We start from the raw sequence: 10,288 nt of genomic DNA on the forward strand, positions 1-10,288 counted from the left end.
ACTACAGCATGCTAGCAGGAGGAGCCTGGGATTGAACCAGCAACCTTTAGATTCCTAGCGTGAAGGAAATTCTTCCGCAATGATCGGTGAGGTTAATCTGCCCGCTACAAGAAGACAAAACTGAGAATATCCAAGATTATATATTCTGCAGAATAAAGAGAAAGATTCAGTACTGCTCCAAAGCAGCGCTCGGATCAATCTGATATCACAGAGAAAGAGAGGAGGCTTTATACAGAAGAAACAGGGTGTGGTTTGGGTTAGAGGTCTCCGAGTCTGCCTCCCCCCCTTAACTGTATTCCTGGGTGCTTCCTCCCCTAACTGTCTTCCTGGGTGCCCCCTCTTCCTAGAATGTAAATAACAGGTACTTGCAACCTTGACCTGGCAGAATGGGGGTTGCATGACAATGTGGTTCCCCAGGAGTGTCCCTCATCTCCATAGAAGGTAAACAGGCCAAGTGTGATCGGATATTGGAATTGACATTGTAGGAGCAAAACATTTCTCTTTACATAAAAAATCTCTTTAAAACCCCCTTTTGGAGGTAGAAGCCTTTGTCCTCATTCAAAATAGTTGATCGTAATAATTTTTCCCTCACACTAGACAACCAGCTCTACCTCCTGAGCTACCACCCCCTGAAGGAAAAAGTCCTTAAGACCATCGCTGAAGCCGTCAGCACTGGACTTGAGTGGGCAAAGCAGTTCCGACACTCCAAGAAAACCATCGCCTTTGTCAGAGCTGGGGAGCAGGCAAACCCTGCCAGAAGAACACCTGCAGGCATCCTGACCTATGCAAGAGGCTGGCAGCCGGTCACCTCATCCAGGTGGACGGCTGGGTCACCTGGATGAGGGTGTATTATTTTGAAAGGCCCGAAACACCCAATGATTCCAGGAACATCACTGATGATGTGTCCAGAGGCATCAGCAGATGTATTTACACAGCGATAGATATATATAAAGAAATGTATGATTAAGGCAATTATCATCATCTAACATGAAAGTATGTTAAATGTGACATCAAGGTTTCCACTTATTGTGCACAACATGGAATTTTGACGGTGGTAAGCTGAGCATTTCCCTCTCCAAATCCGGGTCATCCTCCATCACTGTAAGACAACATATTATAGATTTTTAATAATGGTCCATGGTGAAAATAATGTAATTCAAAGAGTAATGCACAACTTAATGAATATTATGAGAAAATGTCACAAATTACTTTGAATGACTAATGTAAGGGGTCAGCAGAGGTCAGACACTGGTGTAGAGAGAGACCTGTTTTCTCTCAACAGATACTCCTGCAGACGCTGCATCTTTGTACCTGAAGCACACCTTTTCCCCATGATGAATGCTGCATACCCATAAGCCCCCCTGTCCCACACTTCCTTCCTGGTGTCCTTCGCTCTGACACCAAAGCCAAAAAGGTTGTTTTCTTCTGACACAGGTGGTGGAGCACTGGACCTCTCATAAATCCAGACCTTATGCCCAGCAAAAAAGAGAAGTCATTCAGCTTTGTGACATGTAACAACGTCAGATGCGGTAGTTAGTACAGGGAGCCAAATGTCATGATGCCAAATGATGAATAATCCCCCATATAGCCCCTGCACCCCTAGGCCAGCAGCCCCATGGGATTTCTATGTGATGTCAAAGCTCTCCTCCAATGGGGATTCAGTGTTTGAACAATGCCATCAGTTTCCAACTGGCAAATTATTGCGCTACCCCACTGACTTACCAAAAATAACAGCAGAAAGAGGTCTACGCCCGAGCAGCTTGGCAGTTTTCAGCATGGAGCACAGCAACAGAGAGATTGTGGTCTCTTTCATCAGCTACAAATTGTCTCAGCAGAACTATCCAATACTGCAGCTGGGGCCAGAGAGCACCAGTGAAAAGGCACTTTGGGAGTTGGCGGACGAGTTTGAGCTGCGCTATATGAAAGCCTTCAGCGACACTTTGTCCCAGCTCCACATCACTCCCGCCACGGCCTACAACAGCTTTGAGAACGTGATGGACGAGGTGTTTCGGGACGGGATCAACTGGGGACGCATCGTGGGCCTGTTTGCCTTTGGAGGTGCCCTCTGCGTGATTGCGTGCAGAAGGAGATGAACAACATGATGCCCCGCATAGTAGACTGGATGACCATATACATGGGCCACCACCTTGATCCATGGATCCAGAGTCAGGGAGGATGGGTGAGTACCTCGGCTTAAACAAAGTAACCTTGTTGCCTTAACATTTTGAGTAGAGACTTTGTTATTTCAACTAATGCATTTAAATTGGGTTAGGCAAACAAAAAGAAAAAAGAAACCGACCTGGTGTCAGTTGGCCTGGTTTCAGTTGGGCCGGTACAGGCCCAACTGAAACCAGGCCAACTGACAAGCAGTCCACCAGGGGAATGCCTGGTACTCCCGGTGGCCAGTCTGCCCCTCCTTCTGACGCAAGTGGATGGATAAATGGTTATTTGTCAAAAATTGTTCCCAATGTAGCCGAAATTCAAACAACATTTGATTTCGTCATATAGACTAAAAGCTAATTTCCCGAATAAAATAGTGTGGTAGAAAGGCTGAGAACCAAACTCAACCCTAACAGCCTGTCAGTGGTGATGTGTGCAGACCAATAAACTATGAATTTATAATCACAAATAAAAAAATCATTTGTTATATTAGAAAGTTTCTTTGTTCTGTCCTTCTTGTCACTGTCCAAATTAAATAGACAAACACCCAAACAGGCAAACTAATGTTGTGCACGAGTTGAACCAAGATGTTTAGCAGGCGCAAGTAGCCTTGTTCTCTTTGACTCTTTGAGCGAAACATTTTGAGTTCCAAGTTGAGTGCCAACGTTCCTTGACATTCAAAGTTGTTCAAGCGTTTTTGCTGAAGTTAGTTTAACCGACTCAACAACAACAACACATGAATAAATTGCTGTATGACACTCAAGACACAACCACTGTGGCGACTGCTGCTGGCTATGTAAAACTTTATTTCATTCTAATCTTCTTTTTTCTGTCCGTCTCGTGATCATCATGACAGCACCACTTTGTGGAGGTATTCAGCGAAGATGCTGTTGCCAGAGTCAGGAGGTGGAAGGAGTGTTTAAGGTGATAGATGCTGGTCGGGATCGTGCTACTCACAGGAGCGCTGTTCTACGTGGTCATTGTGAAGAAACGGCTTTAGAGCAGAGGACAATGGTTATTTGATTCTATTTTTCATATACAGTAGTTTGGAAAAAATATTAATTCATCATCATCATTATTTATTTTTCTATTTTGGAAAGGCTTGTTCTTTTTTTCTGTTGTACAGTTATTTCCATGCTTCAAACAAATGCATTTTAGAAATGTCATTTTTGATATCTATGATCTGTGATACTATTTTTAGAAGAGGAAGAACACAAGTACAGAAGGTTTTCATTTTGTGGTTAAGTGACATCTCTGAACTACCACAATTCAAGTTCAAGAGATTATTATACGGTCATACATATGTGCAGTGAAATGTCCCTTTGGGACTCTGCAATTTCTCTAGTTGTTAATGTGCCTTATTACTTAATGAAAGAATTTTTTTTTTTTCCTTAAAATTAACTTAACCACACCATTGCTCTGTTTAATTATTCTATTATATAATTATAGATCCAGAATTACGATTGGGGCGCTGCCCCTTGCAGCTACCTGCGCGAGCACCTTGTATCGATCGCGCACATTTTAGTATTTTTAGTATTTTTAGAGCTCATAGAGCTTATTGTGCATAGTAAATTCTGCAAAAGTGCAATAAATGTGTCAAGTGGAAATTTAAACACACAGTTCCAGTTCAGGTTTTATTTGTGTTGAGTTAATGCTGAAGTCTTCCCACCTGCCTAATTTTGAACATTGGGATGCTTTGAGCAATAATGGCCACATGAAGATGATTTCACACCATCTCTTACTGAAGAAGGTTAAAGGAGGTTTAATGCAATTAAGTAGTGTAAAGCAATAAATGCTTACACTCTATCAACAATATATCTCAATACAAATATAATTTTAAGGGCAGCGCCACTCACACAATGGCATACAACACAGAGTATTTGTATTGCATTCAGGACAGAGTTAGTCTGCAAGTGGAGTTCAAGTTCTCAACCTGCAATGCGACTCTTTATTAATTCTTAAATCATCAAGAACTGCTGCAATAACTCTGTCCTGTGGATGACCTGTAGAATGACAAGAGCACAATTTTTGGCTATGGAGAGCCACCACCAACCCCCCTCTTTGGAGAACTATTTATCATGTTTGGGTATATAAACAACTGATCACTACTCCAAGAGTGGGAGAATCATCACGGTGAGACAAATAACCATGGAAACAAACAACATTTACACAAAAACATGAACATTGGACGACAACATGTATTGAAAAACTGAATTAGGTCCAGGAAAACTGGAACTACAACTGGTCACGTGGCCTCTTCCTGTCATAGTTATGGAAGCAAATGAGGGAGGAAAGGAGAGGAATGCAACCAGGAGGGTGCTGGGGTGCACTCCAAGCAGGCGTGCGTGCGTGCGTTCGTGTGTAAGATGTCCACCGGTAAGTGTACATGACTTATCCCCATTGGTACTGGTGCAGAAGGTCGGTAATATGTTGCGGCACCTCCAAGCAGCGCAAGGGGCCATGAAGCCCCCCGAACCCCTCAGCCCTGAGGACAACCCTCGGCTGCAGGAGATCCCCGGGTACCCTGCCCTGCAGCCACGGAAGACCCCCAGGCCCCCAGAGAAGTCAGAGGGCTGTGGAGCAACTCCAACGCCCAGCCCCGAGGAGCATGACCCAGTCCCAGGGAGTACGAGGAGACCCCACACCCCAGGGGCGCACACATACAACCAACCCCCGGGCGCAGGCACAAGATGCAGCTGCTGGCACAGAACCCGGGCCACGGGCGCAGGGCACGGACCGCAGGCCCAGATCACGGTCCCACGGTGACAGACCGACACTCCTCGAGCCACCCGCCCCACGGGCGGGCCGGCAGGACCCCCACACCCACCCACGCCCCGCACAAGGGGGGAGGCCCGCCCCACTGCAGTTGACCAGACGCCCACACACCGCAGCTAAGCGCCCACACACGTAGCGAGCGTCCAGCGTGGGGCACCTCGATGCCACACCCCCCTCCCCCCCGGCAACGCCTGCAGGCCACCCGGCACACAGGCCCAACGCCACCCCCAGCACCCGGGGCCCTGCAGCAGAGAAGCCGCGCCGCAGAAGCAAAAGGCCAACAGCCGCCCCCTACACCCCAACCCACACCCACAATGACAAGCAGTCCCCCCAGGGGCCCCGGAAGGGCCCGGCGGCGCTCTCCGCAGCCCCACCAGGTCGCAGCACATCCCAAGCCACCAGGCGCAAGGCCAGCGACCAGCCACCCCTGAGAAAAAAAAAAAAAGTTAAAATTGCGGGGTTGGGGGTGCGAGTCCATCAGGCATAAGCGTTCATCGGATCACTCGCACCCCTTTTGTCCCGCAGGCCCTGGTCTGATGGAGTGTTGTTTGGAGTAGGATTGGTGTGCCAGTGTATGTGTTCTAAGCTAATGTGAGTGGGATTAAAATTTTGAGACGGACGAGAAGCTGCTTGGGCAGGAGTGTGACAGGCAAGATGGTAGCTGCCCGCCGCATCCCCAACCACATAGCCTGCACCCCGCCCATCTCGCAAGCCCTCGGCCTATTGTGTGGTGTATGTGCTGAGTATGAGTTTTGGCACTGAGAGAGATAGGCGAGTCTCGACCCGATCGATCCAGGGGCACAGCAGGCCGGGGAGCAACCACGCAGACCCCCTCCCCCCGGACCCGACCGCACCCCAGTCTGCCCACCTCCCATACCTGGTGGCAGCCAACCCACAGCGATCAGCCAAGGGCGCAGAGCGTCCACCATGCACCTCCGCCATGTCAGGCAGCTCCGCGTCCCCATCAGGGCCCTGGTCAGCCCCCAGCCGCCGAGCATGCAGACTACAGAATAGAGGGCGGCAGATGGCACCCCCACCCACAGCCCGACCCCCCAGTGACCAGCATCCCGCGCGTCGAGAGCGTCAGAGGGCAGGTACCTCGGCAGCCCTTTGTGATGACAGGAGACCGCCACCCATGATGGAGGCCACATGGTGAGTCCCGCGCCTAGCACAGCCAGTCAGGTGCATGATTCAGATTGACAGGACCAGACGGAACGCCTAACCAGCCCATGCATGGCGGGCCACCACCCCCCAAGGGAGGCAGAGGGACACACAGGCCCAGCCACCCCACCCACAGGGCCGGTAACCCCAGCGGCGCGCCGACCCGCCAACCATGGGGCTCGAGACCCGAACCAGCGACCCACACCCCCCGCCCCCAACCCGAGCCCCAGAACCCACAACCACGCCTGGAACCCACACACAGACGCCAGCCGCAGGTACTCCCTGGTAGCACGTCCCGCCCCCCCCCCCCGCCCCGCCACCCCTGGAGACAGGCCAGCTCAACTCAGGAAAAGGAGCGGGCGCCACCACCCAGACCACCCACCTCCCCCATGGGGCCCCGGGATCCCCTAAGAACACTGGCCCATGCACCACGGATGTCCCCAGAGCCGCCTGGGCAGCCACCCAACCGCGGAGTCCCGGCAGACCAGGAGGACCCCCACATGCCGCGAAGCGCAACAACATTGCGCCAACTTAGGAAGACTCAAGTATTAAATAATGGAGTTATGTCAGTGATAAAAGTATCCCATATTTCATTCAATGAATTAACATGGTTTTGAGATATTGCCAATAGTTTTTCCATTGAGATGTAATCTATTAATAACCGCAACCATTGGGATGTGGTGAGATTATCTCTCTTTTTCCAATTGAGTAATGTTGTTTTTTTGGCGATTGTTAAGGCGATCAAAATGGGTTGGATGTGTTTCAGTGGTGGGTCGACTAAGGAGAGGTCACCGAGAAGACATATAGACGGGGAGAAGGGAATGCTGAGACCCAGAAGAGTTGATAGCTTCTTGGTGATGTTAGTCCAGAATGCTAGGTTAGGTGGGCAGAGCCAGAAGGCATGAAAGTAGTCATCTCTGGTATCAAGGGAACAGTGGGAGCAAATGTCTTCATCCACAAAACCCATTTTGAACATTTTGTGTTCCGTGATATGGGCTCTGTTCAAAATTTTATATTGGATGAGTTGAATTTTGGAGTTGCGGGTCATAGAACAGGTGTTGTTGCAAATTAGTTTCCACAGGTTTATATCGGTGGGACCAGCAAGGTCTCAAGCAAGGTAAAGATAAGGTGTCGTCTATTTTTAATAAAAGTTTGTATATTCTGGAATAGGGATTTTTCAAGTGACCGATATGAGTGAGATGTTCAATCATTTCAGGTGGTTGTAGGATGTTGTGGGTCAATTTGATTTAAACTTTTAGAGACTGCTGTAATTGAAGGAATTGAAGGAAAGCGTGGCCACCGATATTATACCTTTGGGTTAAGGTTGGGAAGGATATTAGCAAATTGTTTTCAAAAATGTGTTCCAGATGAGTAATTCCTTGTCTTTTCCAAGACTTAACGATTATTGGTCTGTTTTTAACCAGGAAATCTGGGTTGTGCCAGATTGGGGTGAGTTTGTTTGGAGGTAGAGTGTGACCACTTAGTTTGAGGAATTTCCACCACGCTGACAGAGTTGTTGTGATAAGTGGGTTTTTAAAGCAGTTATGTTTCCTTAAAGATTCCGTAAGAAATGGGAGATCGGATAATGATAACTCCTGACATTCAGATTGTTCAATGTCTCGCCATCCATGGGCCAATTGTTGCTCTGGTTGTAACCATTTAATTATAAATTGAAGATGGTTTACTAGATAGTAGTATCTAAAGTTTGGGGCTGCTAGGCCTCCACAGTCTTTGTTTTTCTGTAGTGTTGCTAGTTTGATTCTCGGTTTCTTGTATATCCAATAAAATGTGTTGACCATTGAGTCTAGAGTATTAAACCAATGTACGGGTGGTTGCACTGGGGTCATTGAAAATATATAGTTTATTTTGGAAGTATATTCATTTTCACTGCTGCTATCCTACCAATTAGTGAGATGGGTAGGTTGTTCCATCGAATGAGGTCTTATTCAATGGATTTGAGCAATGGGGTGAAGTTAAGGGGTAAACAAATCTGATAGATTGGGGGAGATATCAATACCAAGGTATCTAATATTGCCCGTTGTGATGGTTAAGTGAAGTTTCTGGGTTGCAGCATTACAGTCCCCCCCAATGAGTGGTAAGACTGTGGTTTTAGTCCAATTTATTAAATAGTCTGAGAATTTAGATATAAGATTGAACACCTCCGGTAGGGATGATATTGGGTTCCGTATGTACAACAGAATATCGTCTGCATACAAACTGATTTTGTGAACAGAGTTTCCTGTTTGTATGCCAACAATATAACTGTTTTGACAGATACCCGCCGCGAGGGATTCGATAAAGATGACGAATAGTAAAGGGGAGAGCGGACATCCTTGTCCTTGAATCTTCGATGGCTGTAAAAAGTGATTTTTCTCTATCACGTTTCAATTGATTGGCAAGAAATTTACCTGATTTGTAATTGAAATCAAAATAATTTGCTCTTGTTCACGTCATAAGGAATTGTGTCTTTTGATGGATGATAGCTTCAGGTTGAGATGTATTTGTCCTGATCTCATTTCGGATTTGCTCAGAAGATGAGTGGGCTTGTTGGCAATGTAACTCCTTTAGTCGCTGTTGGAGTTTATTTTGGCATTCTTGTCCTTTCTTTTTCTTGTGAGTGGAGAATGAAATAATATTACCTCTTAGAACTGCCTTTGCTGTTTCCCAAAGCAAGGATGGTGATATTTCTGGGGAGTCATTCAGTTCAATGAAGGAAGTCCATTCTCTTGGAAATACCTTATTTTCCGGACTATAGAGCGCACCTGTATATAAGCCGCATCCGCTCTATTTAAAAAAAAAGAGATATACAAGCCGCACCGGGCTATAAGCCGCAGATTTCTCCTGTGTTTGAAACCACAAGTCACTTTAATCATCTTCGCTGAAACCCATGAAGTCGTCTTCTTCAGTGTCGGAGTTGAACAGCCTCAGAAGCGCTTCGTCACATCCGTCTCCATCAGTCTCGCTCTCCGTGTCACTGTCATCCACCGGTGAAGTTGACTCTGAAGGTGCGCCGCTCTCTTCGCGTAGCAGTCCAGCCTTTCGGAACCCATTGGTGATGGTGGATTTTATAAATAATTACCAGTTGGTAATTTATCGTCCGCTTTCTATCTGCTAAAGAAAAAGTAACGTATTCTTCTTTGCAGTGATTTTTCGTCTATCTTATTTTTGATTCTAATTCCGGTTAGAGTGCCCCAAGCGGTGGAAGAAAAATCCACAGAATAGCCGCACCTTTGTATAAGCCGCATGGTTCAAAACCTAGGAAAAAAGTAGCGGCTAATAGTCCGGAAAGTACGGTAAATGGTTAAATTCTTTATCTGTTAAAAGTGAGGTGTTAAACTGCCACCTGCCGGGAGGGTTCCAGATTGTTTCATTTATCAGGTTGAAACTAATTGACCCGTGATTGGAAATTACAATAGGGTGGATTTCTGGATTAGTGATTTTGGACAGTGGAGTTACTTGTCAAGAAAAGGTAGATTTGAGAGAAACTTTGGTGATGTGGTGAATAGTATATGTATTCCTTAGAATGTGGGTTATTTGATCGCCAACAGTCCCCAAGAGCAAGATCACTCAAATATTGTTTTATAGTGTCCGACGAACGCCAGGATTTGGGAATATTTCTGGTTTGAGAACGGTCTAAATTTGGATCCAGTACTGTGTTGAAGTCTCCTCCCAGTATGATAATTTATTCAAAAAATTCTAAAAGTTTTGAAAATATATTGTCAAAGAAATTTGGGTCATCCTCATTGGGGCCATAAATATTAGCTAAGGTTCATTGATGTTACCTAAAATCCCATTCATCATTATGAAACGCCCTTCTGGGTCTGATATTGTGGTTTTATTTTGATATGGGATACTTTTATTGATCAATATAGATATAGCTCTTTTTTTCGAGTTGTATGATGCGGAAAACATCTGATTAACCCATTAAGCTTTGAGTTTGAGGTGCTCAGATGCAGTGAGGTGGGTTTCTTGCAGTAGACAGAAGCTGGGGTTCATCTTGGTGAGGTGAGTTAGGATTTTGCTACATTTAGCAGGTGAGCCCAAGCCTCTCACATTCCAACCAACAAACTTAATGGGTGTCATTGAAGCTAGTTAGGGGGTGATGGCACAATGCATCTACGGCAATAGCTATACTACCGTTCCCATGCTTTTCCATAGATAAGTCTGGGGTTTCCTCCTTTATTTTCCTTTT

At 46.4% G+C, this 10,288-nt stretch overlaps 1 pseudogene across 1 annotated transcript; it reads left to right on the forward strand.

The window, feature by feature from the left end:
• Positions 1–1,775: 1,775 nt before the first annotated feature.
• On the forward strand, positions 1,776–5,472 carry LOC307247651 (bcl-2-like protein 1; annotated as a pseudogene). The gene is made up of 2 exons: positions 1,776–2,179; positions 5,461–5,472. The product of its transcript is annotated as a bcl-2-like protein 1 (transcript).
• Positions 5,473–10,288: the final 4,816 nt, after the last annotated feature.

This window comes from Zeus faber (assembly GCF_960531495.2).
Source record: "Zeus faber genome assembly, contig: SCAFFOLD_33, whole genome shotgun sequence".
In the NCBI taxonomy this organism is placed as follows: domain Eukaryota; kingdom Metazoa; phylum Chordata; class Actinopteri; order Zeiformes; family Zeidae; genus Zeus; species Zeus faber.